Source organism: Macrotis lagotis, chromosome 1, assembly GCF_037893015.1.
Source record: "Macrotis lagotis isolate mMagLag1 chromosome 1, bilby.v1.9.chrom.fasta, whole genome shotgun sequence".
NCBI classification, from domain to species: domain Eukaryota; kingdom Metazoa; phylum Chordata; class Mammalia; order Peramelemorphia; family Peramelidae; genus Macrotis; species Macrotis lagotis.
In genome coordinates this window covers 668,741,777-668,758,776 of record NC_133658.1, presented here as the reverse complement: position 1 = coordinate 668,758,776, position 17,000 = coordinate 668,741,777, and the positions used below count along the sequence as shown (strand labels likewise).

The window sequence follows — 17,000 nt, the reverse complement described above, 5'->3', positions numbered from 1 at the left end:
GATATGTACTATATCTTTTGTAATTATTATCTCATTTGATCCTCACAACAAACTTGGAGAATAAATGCTGTTATTATCTTCATTTTACAATTGAAGAAAGTGAGGCAGACAGCTATTAAGTGACTTGCACAGAGTCCTATAAATAGTAACTCTCTGAACCTGGATTTGAAATCAGGTTCTGAAATCAGGTTCTGATTACTGGTCCAGTGCGGTATCAACTGTACCACATAGCTGCCTTTAGATGCACAAAATAGGTGGGCATAAATGGCAGTTTTTTGCAGTATTCGAAGGAAGTACCTTATAAACCCCCAGGTAACTGTGCAATATAGGAATATTGTTCTTGAGCCAATTTCTAAGATTTTCTCCTAGGATTCTCTTTCTGTATTGAGAGAGAATTCAGTTCTGCTGGATAGATTGAACAAAAATATAGGTAAGTATTTAGTGACTAATGAACTGGAGTATTGTCTTGAGGAGGGATGGATATTCCCTCCACTCCCAACGAATTGATTTGAACCCCAACTGATAGTCATACCTTGAACATTTGAAAACAAATAAACATCAAGAGGTTCATTTCAGTTTCATGGAATGAAGAAAACATCTTAACAACAGTCTAAAAAAGGAATGAGTTCCCTCTCAGAGGTAAAATGAGGTCCCTCTCACCGGAAATGTTCAATCTGAGACTGAATGGGCATTTCTTGGAAAAGTTGTAGACAATTTTTATTCATTTGTCAGGGAACTAAAATAAATATCCCCTAATTTCTCTTTCTGCTCTCAGGTTTTATGGGTCTATAATAAATTAAATCAAGAGAGAGAGAATTGGTGACAAGAGAAAGCATAATCCAATCAAACAAAGCAACAACATTCTAGTGGAAAGGGTGTTAAATTCAGAGTCGAAAGCTCAAGGTAGCTAGGTGGTGTAGCACTGGCCCTGGAGCCAGGAGGACCTGAGTTCAAATTTGACCTCAGACACTTAACATTTTCTTAGTTATGTGATCTTGGGCAAGTCACTTAACCCTTCTACATTGTAAAAGCAAAAACAAACAATCAGGTTTAACTCTCAGTTATGGATCTTATAATTTGGGGTTTGAATTTTTCTGGACCTCATTTTCCTCATGTGTAAAATGATAAAGATGAATTAGATCTTTATGTTCTTTGCAGCTCTAAATCTATGATCCTGAAAACATAAATGTCAAATTAATACACACACACATATACACACACACATATATATATAATATGACCTGAAACACAATATACAGAAGTACATATATATTCATGCATATATACATAAATACATACAAATGAATTTAAGATCCATCAAGCATTTTCTCTATAATCATTTCATTTTCAACACTCAGTTTTGGATATCAAAAACAAAGATAATATACACAAATGCCAACACAACAAATGTAATGATTAGCAAATTTCAAATTACTTGACTTTATTTGTAGGCATTCTCTGCCTGAAGACTTCAAAGTACAATTGCATAATATCAATAAAATTAATGTTCATTAATCAATAATATAAAAAGAAAATTAAAGGGATCAAAATTCTATGTAGCATTGAAATTCTAATTTAGTTTTCTTATTCACAGAGTAAAAATGTTTCATAAGAAATTACTCTAATTTGACATGAAAGGCCTTTTAACACTGTTAAATAATTATTTGTCACTTAATGTACTTATTTTCAATCCTCTTTTCAGCAGTCATATGAACGAAGATTTATATATTAAATGTCTCTCTAAAATATTGATGAAATATGTATCCACATCAAATATTAACAATACAACATAAGCCCTCTTAATATTTTAGTACATTGACATCAAGCTGAATGGAGGTGTTATTTCTTTTTTCTTGAGCTTAACTTTTCTATACTAGAACATTGTAGAGACTTAGAGAGGAGGAAGTCACATAGTCCATATCCATGCCCCTACCTTCAAGCAAATCACATTCCCTGAAGTGTCAGAATATGTCTGATTCCAAGGAACATTTACTTTCCGATATATTCTAACAATTATCTGGGCTCTGTTCTATTGTAGGAATAAAGTCTGTTTAAATTTCACTAGAGATCCAATGGAGATGGCAGTCAGAAAGGAAATGAAGTCCAAGAATTTGCCCTTAAACATTCTAAAATGACTTATCAACTTGATCAACAATTTCCAAAGAACCTAGAAAGGGACAAAGAACCATACATTGAACAGAACCAAAGTAACTCAAGATCTTCTTATTAAGGGATTTACTTTGGGGCAGCTAGATAGTGCAGTGGATAAAGCATCACTCTGGAGTCAGGAGGACCCAAGTTCAAATCCAGACTTAGCCACTTAATAATTGCCTAGTTATGTGACATTGGACAAATCGCTCAAATCCCATTTCCTTAAGTAAATTTTTAAAAATATATTAAGATATCTTAATAAAATCTTTTTTTAAAAAAGGATTTGCCTTATATATAGAATTCTTCAATTATGTCAAAAGTTTTAACACAGCTCACTCCCTGAATTTTCACAACTAACTTATACATTAATAAAATCTGGCCCTGTCAGGACTTCCTACAAAATCACTTTCTACCTTCAAAGGCCAAGTTCTCATAACAATCATTAATAAATATTTAGCAGTCACCTGCTATTTGCAAAGTTCTGCATTGAATTCACAAAGCTCAAGAGTCCTTGCTTTCTTTAATAAAACCTCAAAAACTTAGACATAAAACAGGCTTACATGCCTCACCTTCAAAAATATATCTTAATAAGATGAATATCAAGTAGATCAGTCTACAGAAGTATTAATACAGGTATTAGATGCTGAACCAGAGTCAGGAAAATCTGAATTTAATTCTCAGACATTTACCAGATATGTGACCATGGACAAGTCATTTAATATCTATTGGTCTCAGGTGCCCCAACTATAAAACAGGAATAACAATAGTAATAACTAAATTACAAGTTGTGGTGATATTATTGATAAAAAAAAGTGCTTTATACAGTATCTGGTACATAGTTGAAGCTATAATAAATTTCCTTCCCTTTTCCCTTACATGCACAGTGTCAATGAAAACACCATTGAATATTTATTATGCAAGTAGTATAAACCCAGCAAAAGAGGGGGGGATTTCAAAAAAGACAGGAAATTTGGTTCTTGCCTGCGATAGCAATGGGGAGATGAGACATACATCAAACAGTTAAAGTCATAATTAATAATTCTGTCCCCCATAAAAAACACCAAAGAATGAACTGTCAGGTAGGTAGCATGAGAGATCACAATCAAGTTCTAACAAGTCCAGATGAAATCTGAGAAATGGAAATATCCTATGAAGGGACCTCAAATTTTGAAACACAAGTTAAAATCAGAGGAGAGACACAGATTTTGATATATCTTTCCTTGTAGAAAGAATCCAACAGTGCTTGAGCTACTGGGAGAGGAAGATTTATATTTTAACTAATTATTCATGCTAGCTAATTACTAATCAAAATTGAAAATGTACATCTGCTATCAAGATTCTCCAAATTTCAGCACCCTGGGGCAAAACCCCAGTTGCCTGGCCTAAGTAATAGCCCTAGAAAAAAATTAAACAAGAGCAAAGGATTTAAAATTGAATGCAAGATGTAAGGCATAAAATGAATTAAAGATGTTTTCTGTGGAAAATAGTCTAACTAGAGTAGAGATTATTCCTGATTGTTATGTCCAATTCTCACTTATGCCAGATTGCCCACCAATCTATATCTGTGAGAAAAGTATTAGCATCTTACAAGAGTAAAGCATGACAAATAAAAAATAAATTAAAAAGAGTAAAATGCAAATTAAATTACATATCACGATTCATTATAACTGATGCTAATCCGGTTTACAAGAATACCAATGACAGAGAAACTCTAGTTCAATGATAAACAGATGTAAATCTGATTTTAAAAATTCTAGATACATTGAAGGATTTATTCTGCAATTCATTTCTCAAAATTTTGCTAGGTCAGAATATATGCCAAGCTCTATGTAGTTTTTTGTTTTAATGTGTTGTGCTATTTCAGTGAACCATAAATGAAATGTATCTGCTTAATTTCACAGATCCTAATAATTCTCTTTTTAATTGAATGTTACAGCCATATCACCACACATCCTCTAAAGACACCACATTCATTGTGGAAAATAAGTTTATGAAGAGATTAGCTACAAAGAAGAAAGATTAAATGTTCAATATTGCATCCCTACTGGTCTTCTTCTCCAATTTATTCTCAAGAAATGAGTCTCCAGAGGTAACCCTGTGATGCTACACTCATGATACTGGTCTGCATTCCAATAAATAGCAAACTCAATGAATTCTTAACAAATGCCATTAGCAAGAAAAGCAGTTACAAAATAATTCCTCCATATACCCAGGGCACACTCTCCCACAAATACACACCACATTTATAAGAAGAGAGAAGTGCAATTTTTAGAGTATGATTGATAGTGAGGTTGAGGCACATGGGTAGAATACAGGTGTGACAAAGACAAATCCTAGGTACTATTCTGCCCAGAAGTCCTTCAGAGAGTCTTTTTGAGTGCAGTACCTAAATCAATGAAGCTGTGAGCCAGGATCTTATGACTTTTGTCAGCCAAAGTAGAATTTTATTTAAAGTAGAACTAGGGCAGCTAGGTGGTTCAGTGGATAAAGCACCGGCCCTGGAGTCAGGAGTACCTGAGTTCAAATCCGGCCTCAGACACTTAATAATCACCTAGCTGTGTGGCCTTGGGCAAGCCACTTAACCCCATTGCCTTGCAAAAAAATAAATAGATGGATAGATAGATAGATAAAGTAGAACTAAAAGAATATGTTCAGTACTTAAAAATAAAATATATGAAAATAATTAAGAAACACTATGAATCATATTAAATGCAATAACCAATCTACATTTGCATTATTTCTTCCATACTCATAATTTATTCAGAATGAGGCAGTCTATACTGCTCTTTTCATCTCCTATTATCTGTCATTATTCATTCTTTTATATAATCCATTAAGTGATGAACCACTGTGCAACATCTTTGTTATCTTTTCTTGATACACACAGGATATTCTGAATCTGAATAAAAATAAGTTTGAGCTCTTTTGCTAATATTGATATCCCTAAGATGCTGATCATCTACAAATAAAGGGATAAAGGGATAAAGGGATAAAGCTCATATCTATATCAAAATTTCTGCTTAGATATTCTTATCATCTTGGCACCTGTTGATGAAAATACATTCTTTCATTTTGATATCTCTTCATAAATTAAACATTTATGAAATTTGTATGAATTAGCTTTACTGTCAAATCTTGACTTCAGCTAAATAAATAACATGCATTTCCTATCCAACCTTTACCTCCCAACTTTCAGGAAAAGATACAAATCAGGTAATTGGCATTTATCTGAGATTTAGTTTAAAAAAAAAGTTCAAGCTAAATCCTAGAATCTGTACATATTTAGCCATGTCTGCCTCATCATATCTATATGATACTTTTTTCCAAAACGTTTCCTGTGAACTATGATTCTAAAGAATTAGTGATGAAACAGAATATTTATATTCTGACAGAATATTGTGATAGACTCAGGGTACAAAAAGTTATATATTTTTTGAACATGACCAATGAGAGAAATTGCTTTGCTTGGAAATTTTTATAAGGGATTTTTTTTCCTTTTCCAACTGGAAAAGGAGAGGTAAAAGGAGGAAAGATTTTTCTTATTTAAAAAATGTATTATTTAAATCTCTGTAAGATGCAAAAATTATCTCCATTTTATTGATTTTACTACATTCATATAGCTTTTGTTTTTATAGTATAAAAGGATGCAGTTTTTGAAGTTCTCCCCAAGAGGAAAATATCTATGGTTAGCCCAAAGACTTATTAATATGAGGTGGAAAACTACTTGGACTCCTGGATGAGACTTTAGATATTTTGTTATTCAGCTATTCAGATATTGACTCCAGAATATACCTTAAATGCCAGCTGAAGCTATAGATAGGGAAGGATTCAGGCAAGGCTGCAAAAAAAAAATAATAAGATAACTAGATTTTGTTTTTAAAAAATCTAGGTGACACAGTGGATAAAGCACCAGATCTGGATTCAAGATGTGAGTTCAAATCCAGGTTCAGATACTTACTGACTGTGACCTTGAGTAAATTATTTAATCCCTGTTTCCGTATTTGTAAAAAATGGATAAAATAATAGTAGTTATTGTCATGAGGATCAAATGAGGTAATTAATATAAAGCACTTAGCAGAGTTCCTGATAAATAGCAAGTGTAATATAAATGTTATCTATTAATTGTTAGCTCTTTTACACAGAGGAAGGAGTATAGAAATTCAGGTTCTGGTTTAAAAGCCCAAGCTAAGTTTAGACAAATAAAAAAAAATAATAATCTATAGAACCTAGTTCAGGGCAGATGAGAGATAGTGAGGAACAAAGATAGACAGAGACCGAGATGCAGAAAAAGACAAAAAAGAGAATGGTCAAAAATGTAAGTAAGCAAATTAGAAATTATCTAAGAGCACACAAGTGACTTGCCCAAGGTCACAGAGCTAGAAAGGATCTGAGGCTAGATTTGAACTCAGGGCTGATGCTCTACCACTGCACCATTTAGGTCACCTCTAGTTCTTCTGATTCAGATCCAGCCACAGGACCCTGTTGATTCTGGAGGAGAAAGTGAGGCTGGTGACTTAGCACAGCACCCCCTCACTCAAATCTACTTCATATACTTGCCATCAACTCTCTGATGTCATAATCTTCTTCAAAAACAAACATCATCATCATCATCATCATCATCATCATCAACATCATGAGCATCCAAGGACTTTTTTATATAATGTTTTACACAAATAATGATAAATAAACATTTTTTTCATGGTTGCATGACAATGTAACAAAATGTTTAAAGGCAAAGAAATCTTACTTCACTGGGAAAAAAAACACTCTATATCCTTAGTATATTCTATTGTATTAAACCCTGTCAATGATTCTTGCCTTTTTTCAATCTAATTGTATTCTGGTTCTATCATCCAGTACTTTAACTCTCCTCAGCTTCCTGTCATCAGAAAATTCAAAAAATGTCATCTTTATCTTTATACAAGGGACACAAATATTAAACAGAACAAGGCCAAGCACAGAGATATGTCTTTTCTAGTTGGATCTCCCAATCCTCTTTGGGTCAGATTTTTCAAACATTGCTGAATCTGCCTAATTTTATTAACCCACTGCTAGCATCAAAATATTACCTCTAGATAAATCTGTAAAATCAGAATCATTTCAATGAGCTATTCAAATATGCTAAATCTTTCTATTTATGTATATAAATAAGGAAATATAGTTCAATATTTGAATACACAAATACTAATGAATATAGATAAAGATTTATATCTTTGTAGTTTGTACCTTTCTTTTCATCTACAACTTCTAGCTTATCTATGAATTATATTAAGTCTGAGTGTGTGCGCATGTGAGTATGTGCACGTTATGTGTAACAGTGTCAATTGTATATGAAAAATAATAGCCTTTCCTTTTTTCCAGTTTAACATGCCACATTATTTTTTAACCTACATATATATATATATATATATATATATATATATATATATATATATATATATATATATAGTGAATTTTTTCCCCTGCATCTTCCTCTTAATATCCCTTTGGGTTATATTCAGTTCATTAACAATAAGTAGTATTTTTCCCTATATGATCTGATTCAAATGCCTCTTAGCTAAAGTTTCCAACTGTTGTTTCTTTTTAGTGTGTGTCCTCTAGAGTGTCACCAACTTGTCTATGTGCCAGTCAGTTTCTCTGGCACCTCCAGAGAAATCCAATTTGATGAACAGCATGTTTGCATCATTAACATGGAAAACCAAGAAGCAGTCTCTTCAGTTCTCTTATACTAAAAATAAGGGCAACATAAGTATGAAAACTTAATAGCAAAATTTCCTCTGGAAAAAAATTTATAAAGAATAAAATTAATTTTGAGTGGTAAATGAATTAGGCACTAAATTATTTACTTTTATATTTATTACCAGGATATGCAAATTAATTGTACTAATGGTCTTGTTTTAAATACAAGTGATTCAAATTTAGAGAAATTCTGATTCCTCATCTTGAAAATGGATAAGGAATCATTGCATTACAGTTTGGGAGAGAATCTACCTATGTAATTTCCAAGATACTAGCAACAACTCCAGAGTACAATCATTTCAATATAACTATGATGATATTAGATGGATAATAAACACATCGCTCAATAGATAGACAGACAGATAATAGATTGATTGATTATGGTTGGAAAATTTGGCTTTATCCTGAGATCCCTAAGTATTGGGAGGAAGATGGAAATTACGCTTCTGAAGACTACCTTCCCCATGCCATCATGCCAAGATCCAGGGGAAACCATCCCTTAGGACTCTTGGGGATAAACCCCAGTGATACTTGACCATGGTTCACTGAACATTTTTATCAATGATTTTAGATCATTAAACAAACACTTATTAAATACTTTTTATAGAAGGAAAAATGAAGGAAGGAAGGAAGGAAGGAAGGAAGGAAGGAAGGAAGGAAGGAAGGAAGGAAGGAAAGGAAAGGAAAGGAAAGGAAAGGAAAGGAAAGGAAAGGAAAGGAAAGGAAAGGAAAGGAAAGGAAAGGAAAGGAAAGGAAAAAGGAAAGGAAAGGAAAGGAAAGGAAAGGAAAGGAAAGGAAAGGAAAGGAAAGGAAAGGAAAGGAAAGGAAAGGAAAGGAAAGGAAAGGAAAGGAAAAGGAAAGGAAAGGAAAGGAAAGGAAAAGGAAAGGAAAGGAAAGGAAAGGAAAGGAAAGGGGAAGGAACAAACATTTATTAAGCTCCTATCATGAGTGAGGCACTTTGAAAATATTATTTCAATTGATTCATGTGTCAACCCTGTGAGGTAGATGTTATAACTATCCCTATTTTGCAGTTGAATAAACTGGGGTAAACAGAAATTAAGTGATTTGTTCAGGGTCACATAGGCAGTAAGTGTCAGTCAGAATTTAAACTAAGATCTTAGTGATTCCAGGCCCAAGAATCATTCTAGCTGCTGCACCATATATATATATATATATATTATATATATATATATATTATATATATATATTATATATATATATATGCTATGCATACTTCTAGTTATTTTTTCTATCTATGCAAGTGGATAGCATCTTCTGACATAGGTTCTTTATAGTTCACTTAAGCATTTGTAGTACTTAGAACAACTTGTTTTTCACAATTGTTCTTCAATCAATATTGTTGTTACTTTTCTTTTGATTCTGCCTCTTTGTATATTGAAACATTTTTTTAAATTAATTCAATTTGGAGTTTTCATCAGATTAGAGATAGTCCATGGGCTGATCTTATTGACAATTAAGCTCAAACTTTTCATTGTACCATAAAGGAAAATCAGGTTTAGTTAAATTATATGATTTGTCAAAGGAAACACAAATGTCAAGTTGAGATAGGAGAACAAGTGCTTTGACACCTCCTACAGACTTCTTTTTACAATACCTTAATGTCTGCTACATGGCACTGTTCTGACTTAAGAATTTTTAATAGCATTTTACTTTATAAGCAGTAAAAAAGAAAAAGGTATAATCCTTTCTATTCCCATTTTTTTTAGGTATTTGCAAGGCAAATGGGGTTAAGTGGCTTGCCCAAGGCCACACAGCTAGGTAATTATTGTCTGAGACCGGATTTGAACCTAGGTACTTCTGACTCCAAGGCCAGTGCTTTATCCACTATGCCACCTAGCCACGCCTTACCATTCAATTCTATCCAGATTAATATCATATCTAATTGATCTAAAATTCTCTTCACTTTCTTGACTCCTTTCTTTTTTTAGTTTTTGGTTAGATTTATCTAATTCTTAAAAGGGAAGATTAAAGTATACTACTACTACAGTACTACTACTATCTATTTCCATCTAAAATTCATTTACCTTTTCTTTTAAAAATATAGATGCCATAGAATTTGGTACATATAGGTTCAGTATTGATATTGCTTCATTGTCTATGGTATCTTTTATTAAAATGTAATTACCCTGTTTATCCCTTTTAATTAAATCTATTTTAATAATGACTTTGTCTGAGGTCATGATATACGATTGTGATGGAATGCTTCTGTGCTTAAGAAATGATGAGCTCAATGATCTTAGAAAACATGGATAGACTTTAGACTTCTATGGAATAATGAAAAGTGAAATAGAACCAAAAAAGCATAGTATTTAGTAGCAGCAATATTATTTTAAGAACAGCTTAGCAAATAAGTCATTTTGACTATTAATACACCCAAATTAATTTCATATGTCAAAAGACATATGAAGAAGGATGCTATCTGAATATGGATAAAGAACTGATAAATAGAAACATATATAATAATATACATATGTGTGTATGTGTGTGTGCATGTGTGCTTAATAATAATCATCACTAGGATGGGGTAGAAGGAGAGAAGATTAAAAATGAAAAATGCATAGTATATACATAATAGATTTGTAATTTCATGCACAATCATCTCTTTATCACTCATGAAAATACTTGCTTAATTCCATAAATTAAAAATAAAATAAAATATAAATAAAATAAATAATTAGAGGGTCAGTTTAATTAAATATAAGGGCTATCAAAGTACCAAAAAAAAAGAAAACTTGTAAGAGAACAATAGAAGATTTAATCCCTCTTAATGACTTCTTTCTGAGGATGGTAGTGAGGTCAAAAGATTTGGAATTAGGAAGATTTGCATTAATTTCAACTCAGACATTAGAAGTTTGATTGTGGACAAGATCTTTAATCTTAGTTACAAATACTGTTTTTTTTTATTTTGTTTTGTTTTTATAGGGAGTTGGAGAAATAGCAATATAAGGAACTGTCTGTTTTTTTTATAAAACAATAATAATTAAGAGATATAGCATTGTAATTGGAGTCAGAAAGACTTAGGTTCAGAACAATCTCACCTCATGTGATCACAAATAGAGTTAGACATTTTCCCTTATCCCCATGATTTTTCAATCTCCCCTCCCCCCAAATAGAAATTATGCACCAAAGATAAAGGGATTTTTAGCTATTTCTATGGACTAGGAAAATCCCAAAATCCAAAAGAAGTAAAAAAAAAGTATGAAAAATATGAGCAGATACTCAATGACTTATTGACATTTTTTAAACAGGACAAATAGTTAACATAACAGATGTATCCATTAACTTAAATTTCCAGTTGGTTCAATCTAGCTAAGGATTGACCTCAAAAAAAAAAAACAAACTGCAATTGCACTAAAGGAAAGTTTTCTTAACAAACATGTGTAAACTATTTAATAAAAGAAAACAAAAATACAGTATAGTCAAGTAATGAACAAAATACTCAGCTTCTTAAAATAGATGTATTTTCTTTTTTTGCTGTAATGTTGTCAAACTTACAGCCCACATCCTTTATACGAAAGAGAAAGTAATGAAAGAATGACTCAAAACAGAGAAGGGGTATTTATAGCATACCACTGGCAATAAGGAAAACTATATTGGCTTTGATTACCTTTTTTCTGGGGGGTTGAGCTCTCCAGATGGTCAAATAAATATAATTCTTTAGAATATATTTGCAACCTGGATTAGGAATATTGGTTGAAAATCTAAACAGGAAGCACCACCTATCCTGTTCATATTCAAGAAAACAAAGTCATTAAAAATGAAATGGAAATTTACTAAATAGCTAAAATAGGAAAGCTCTTTTATTTTTTTACACATTAGGAAGAACTGGCATATTTGAAAAGAAAAAAGTAAGCAGCAAAACACAAAGAAAAATATCATTCTGTGATACTGTTCCAATGAAACTGAACAACATACTTAGGTATATTCTCCTGGATAAGCCTTGGAGATTCAAACCTGCCCTTCTAGATGTATTTTTAAGAATAGTTCCAAATTAGACCTTAATTAAGAAATATATCAAATACTATAATAGAAGAGTAAACTAAGACTCCCTATTTGTAGATTGGATAGTGGGGTGGGAGGGGTGACCAAAAAAAACCACATTCCTTCAGCAATCCATTAACTGTTGTCCTTTTCTTGAAGACTTTTTTTTTGAGAAAGAATTATGCATGAAATAATAGACAAATCAATAAGGATTTAATAAACACTTAAAAAGTTCCTGTCTACAATAAATACTGAAAAGTAAAACCATGGACCTTGTTCTTAAGAAGCTCACACTTTAATAGGGGAAACAACAGCAAAATAACTAGACTCAAACAAAATTTAAAAAAAAAGGAAACGTGTAAAGTAATCTGAAACAGGAAGCCACTAGAAGCTAGGAGAGCTGGGATAGATCTCTAGTGAAATGTCCAGTATTGTTCATGTCTTTAATCCCATAGAGGCAGGATTTAAACAAAGAGGTTGATTGGATCATTTATGTTACAGCTATATATACACAATCATTTATCTTAAAGTTTTTGCTATATCAGGTAAAAGTGAGGGACAATTGAATCAATCAGTCAATTACCCTTTCCCAACTGAAGTAACTAAGATAAAACTAAGTCCTGAAACTTTTCTTGTATAAGACTACATCAATGGCATGAAAAATAACTGAGCAATACCTAGACATGTCCATAGAATCAATCATCTACTCAAAGGCATTAAATTAACAGATATCTCATCATATCCAATGGGTGCCCTGTACAATAGTAAATCAATTTAAAATTCAGCATTTAAGGATCTGACAGTTTATAAGAGAAAACAATTTCATTCACTTCTTGACTTAGAGACAATTTGTTGCAGGAGGGCTTATGGTTGGGGAAAGGGAGGGGAGGGTAATGAAGTGAAACTTCTGTCCCTTATTCCCTTGACCAGAAGACATATAAAATTTGGTAGGTTCGAGGACTTGAATTTTTCTTGGGCAGCCTAAGAGTGCCACCAGCGTAGTCTGGCAGCTGTATCTGCAACAGGAGCTTCAAGACTTTGTTCAGACAAGGAGCTCAGTAGACAACTATACCAGACTTAAGGGGAGCATCTTGAGAATTTCAGGAAAAGGACTTCCAGGATTTTAAATAATCCCCTTTGATGCAAGAGAAATGTAGTTTCCCTTGAATTATATATACGTATATAAGAACTTTTCATAGACCTGTGCAAATTTTGTTCTAGTTACCCTTATTAAGATATTAAAGGTATTTGAATAGCAAATTTAAATTGGATGTAAATCTGAAAAACTTTGTCATTCAAAAAAGTTGTTACATTATATTATCTGATTATAAACCCTAAAGAAGGAAAATGGGGAAAGTGAATTATAGTGACATTAGAGCAAATTGAATACTTTGAAGCAGTTACAGTAAATAGTCTTTATATTTCATATAGGGTGGAAGTACATGACGTTTAATGCACTAAATTGAGTGAATTGTTAGCATTCCCTAGTACTGTACAGAACAAAGATATTAAGTAAATAAGTCTAACTTACTATTTGATATCAACTGATAATCAAGGGAAAAAGTATCCCAATGGGGGCTTCTGAGCTACAATCCTATAGAAACCACACACCCAGTTTCCTTAGCTTATTCCTAGACTCTAAAGGGGGAAGGGGAACACAGTGGTCATCCATGTCTGAGTAAGTGCTATATAAAAAACAGTTAGGTGGTGTAATGGAGAATAGTATTGGACCTGGAATCAAGAGGACATGAGTTAAAATCTGGTTTTGGGCACTTAGTTAGTTGTATGTCCCAGGGCAAATAAAAAAAATTCTACCAAAGACCTCATAGAACAGAGTAAAATTTATAAAACTATAAGGCATTCAATTGATAAGTGATCAAAAGATATGAACAAGCAGATTTCAGATGAAGAAACCCAAGTTATCTCTAGTCATATGAAGAAATTCTTTAAATCACTTTTGATTAGAAAAAGGAAAGCTAAAACTACATTAAGGTATCACTTCACACTCATTAGACTGACTAATATGACAGGAAAGAAAAATGACCAATGTTGGAGCAGATGTGGGAAAACTGGGACACTAATACATTGTTTTAAACATTTCAGAGAGCCATTTGAAATCATGCCCAAAGGGCAGTCAAACTGCATGTCCTTTGATCCAGCAGTGCCATTACTAGATCTGTATCCCAAAGAGATAATCAAAAAGGGGGAAATGACCTACAAGAACAAAAAATATTTATAGGAACTTTTTTTGTGGTGGCAAAGAATTGGAAATTGAGGGGATACCCATCACTTAGAGAATAGCTAGACAAACTGTGGTATATGAATGCAATGGAAGACTTTTTGTCCAACAAGAAATGATAAGCAGAGAGATTTTAGAAAAGCCTGGATAAATTTATAAGAACTGATGTAAGGTGAAATGAGCAGAAGTAAAAACATTTTACAAAGTAAAATCAACATTGCTGATGATCAACTATGAATGACTTAACTGTTTTCAATAACATAGTAATTCATGACAATCCCAAAGAACTCAAGAAGGAAATTGCTATCCATACACAGAAAAAGAATTATGGACTCTGAATGCAGATAGAAACGTATTATTTTCACTTTCCTTACTTTTTCATGTTTTTTTCTTTTGTTCTATAACTTTTTGCACAATATTACTATTATGGAAATATATTTTACAAGACTGTATAATTTAAATTTACATCAAATTGCTTACTCTTTTAGGATGAGGGAAGGGGAAGGAGAGAGGGGGAAAAGTTTGGAACTGAAAATTTTGTAAAAATGAATGCTAAAAGTTGTCTTTGCATATAAATGGAAAAAATAAAATGCTACTAAAAAAAGTAAAACAGCACATTTAGATGGAATAGGGCTCATTGCCCTATTTTTGTGGAAGTCTCTTGAACTATAAAGTACATGACCTTTAATGCACTAAATTGAGTGAATTGTTAGCATTCCCTAGTACTGTACAGAACATTACATACCTACAAACAAAATGTAATCTTATTTTACTATTCAAATCTCGTTTTAGAGGGAAAACAATCTTGATTTTGGTAACACTGCAGATAATAAAACTCAGTAAAACTTAAAAACAATCTTCCACCCTATATGAAATATAAAGACTACTTACTGTAACTGCTTCAAAGTATTCAATTTGCTCTAATGTCACTATAATTCACTTTCCCCATTTTCCTTCTTTAGGGTTTATAATCAGATAATATAATGTAACAACTTTTTTAATGACAAAGTTTTTCAGATTTACATCCAATTTAAATTTACTATTCAAAAGATTGCCTTGTTCTATGATGATGCTTCTGCCATTTTACCATATGCATCTGAATTACTTGAAATATATGATTTCCCGAGTATAATATTTAAATCCAAGTTATAACAAACCATATTACAATATTTTTATCATTCTTGAATCAATTGTTACAAATCATGATACAACAGAATTCTACTGCTCTTAGGCTAAGGTCTTAGATCTATGTGCATGTGTATTATTTAAGGCATATGATTTACTGATCATTAGATTTATCCATGCCATAATGAAGCAGAGGAAATGTTAAAGAGAAATATGTTCTATATTTAATCTGTTCCCTCTGTACTGACCATGTGTATCTTACATTTAACACTGATCTCTATCCCATTTCTCAAGGTCATTGACCTATATACCCCTAGCCCCATCCCATGGGCCAAACTCTTTTAGTAAAAGTACCTTGAAAAGAAGCCCCAGGAAGGCCAAGGAGGAGCAGAGAAGGGGAAGAGAGGAGCAGGGGAGGGGTCCTGGAGTCCTCATAGCTTCTCCTTTGCTGGAACCCAGATAGAAGGACCCGCCTGCTCTTCTATGATCTGCTTCACCTTGTTGTAAATGTCTTCCAGTGTGTCTCCCTGCAGGATGGCTGTGAAATGCTGTCAACTCCCGCTCCAGCTTCATTGCTCTCTCAAATGTCTTCCGGGCCTGCTCCTCAATCAGACGTTTATTCATCTCCATGATATTTTCCACAGATTTGGGTTTAATAAAAAACAGAGATGGGGTAGAGCTGAGCAGTCTGCAGCCTCTTGATGGCATTTCCTGAGACATCAAGAGTACAATGTTTACCCTTCTCAGCGACCTCGCGCACAGACTGCAGGCTGGTTCGGTGGAGGTGGTCCTTATACTGCCCGGCCTCAATAAACTTGTGATCTTGGATGTCCTTTTCCATCTGGTCCCTCGAAGTCACAAAGTGATAATAATCTCTGCCATCCACCTCACAGTCTCTCTTTGGCCTGGTTGTGTGTGGAACACAGAATCCAAACTTATCCGGGAATTCCGAGATCAGAGCATCATTGATCCTGTCTTTCATAGGTCCCAAGAGGATCACAGGTCGAGTGCAACTAACTTCTTGCTGATTGACTGGCTCATAGGACAGGACATATTCTTCTTGACCAGGGTAACTACTTTCCCTATCGCTGGCATTAGAAGTTACATGTTGGTCAATGTCACTCGTTTCCTGCTCACTCTGGTCCTTGCTCTTGTAGAAGGGGAACTTTTGGGGAAAGAGGTTCTTTTTTACGCTTGCCATGGAGTGACTGCCCTTTATCTCCTCTTGTTTTAGAATTGAATTTCACTGTTTTCAACCCGCTCATTGTTTCTTTTCAACTCTGCGTTTACTGGGAATCACGCTGCCTTCCTCGCTCTGGCCATCTGGCCTCACTTGCCTGGCTTGCCACCATTCGTCATCAGAGGCATTGATAACGTGAAGGATGTCTCCAAACTTGAAATTCAATCCTTGACTTGGAAGGCCACTGTCTTTAGTCTTATCATAATCAAAAAGAGCTCTCACATACAGGGATCGCTTCTGGCTGGATCGAAAGGAACCCGATCCGGAGCTAAGGCTGCTATGCATCATCTGTTCCCTTAAGTCGTGGATCTTTGCTTCAAAACGACTATACTCTTCAGGTCGATATTGTGCCACAATTGTGACAGCTTGGCCCGCACTCTTCAGAGCCGCTGCTGCCTGTTCGTGTGGGGCTGCCCTGAGATCGACACTTTTACCGATATGATCCGGTGTCCTTTGCGGAGCTCTCCACTGAGATCAGCAGACCCTCCGGCCAGGATAAAGGAA

At 33.7% G+C, this 17,000-nt stretch overlaps 1 pseudogene; it reads right to left on the bottom strand.

Annotated features, from left to right (window-relative positions):
• Positions 1-15,687: 15,687 nt before the first annotated feature.
• On the bottom strand, positions 15,688-16,784 carry LOC141522698 (disks large homolog 1-like; annotated as a pseudogene).
• Positions 16,785-17,000: the final 216 nt, after the last annotated feature.